The sequence below is a fragment of the Oryzias melastigma genome, linkage group LG20 (genome assembly GCF_002922805.2).
Source record: "Oryzias melastigma strain HK-1 linkage group LG20, ASM292280v2, whole genome shotgun sequence".
Lineage (NCBI taxonomy): Eukaryota > Metazoa > Chordata > Actinopteri > Beloniformes > Adrianichthyidae > Oryzias > Oryzias melastigma.
Genome location: NC_050531.1, coordinates 21,996,402 through 21,996,660, shown reverse-complemented (window position 1 = coordinate 21,996,660; position 259 = coordinate 21,996,402).

The window sequence follows — 259 nt, the reverse complement described above, 5'->3', positions numbered from 1 at the left end:
AACCTATATATAATCGCAAATACTTTTACTTTTAATGTCAAGGTAACGATGTTTATATATTTTGTTTTGGAAACATCGTCACCGGACCACCCTCCTCTAAATTGAAAATGGTTCGGTCCGACCGGATTATTCTTCGCAGCTGTTTGTTACTGACAGATCCACAGAGTGTGAGGGAGAGAAGACATACTTTAAAATCAGGAGTTTAAACACCTGATTTAGAGGAGAACCTCCAGGAAAAAAGAAAAAGGAGACAGTCTGT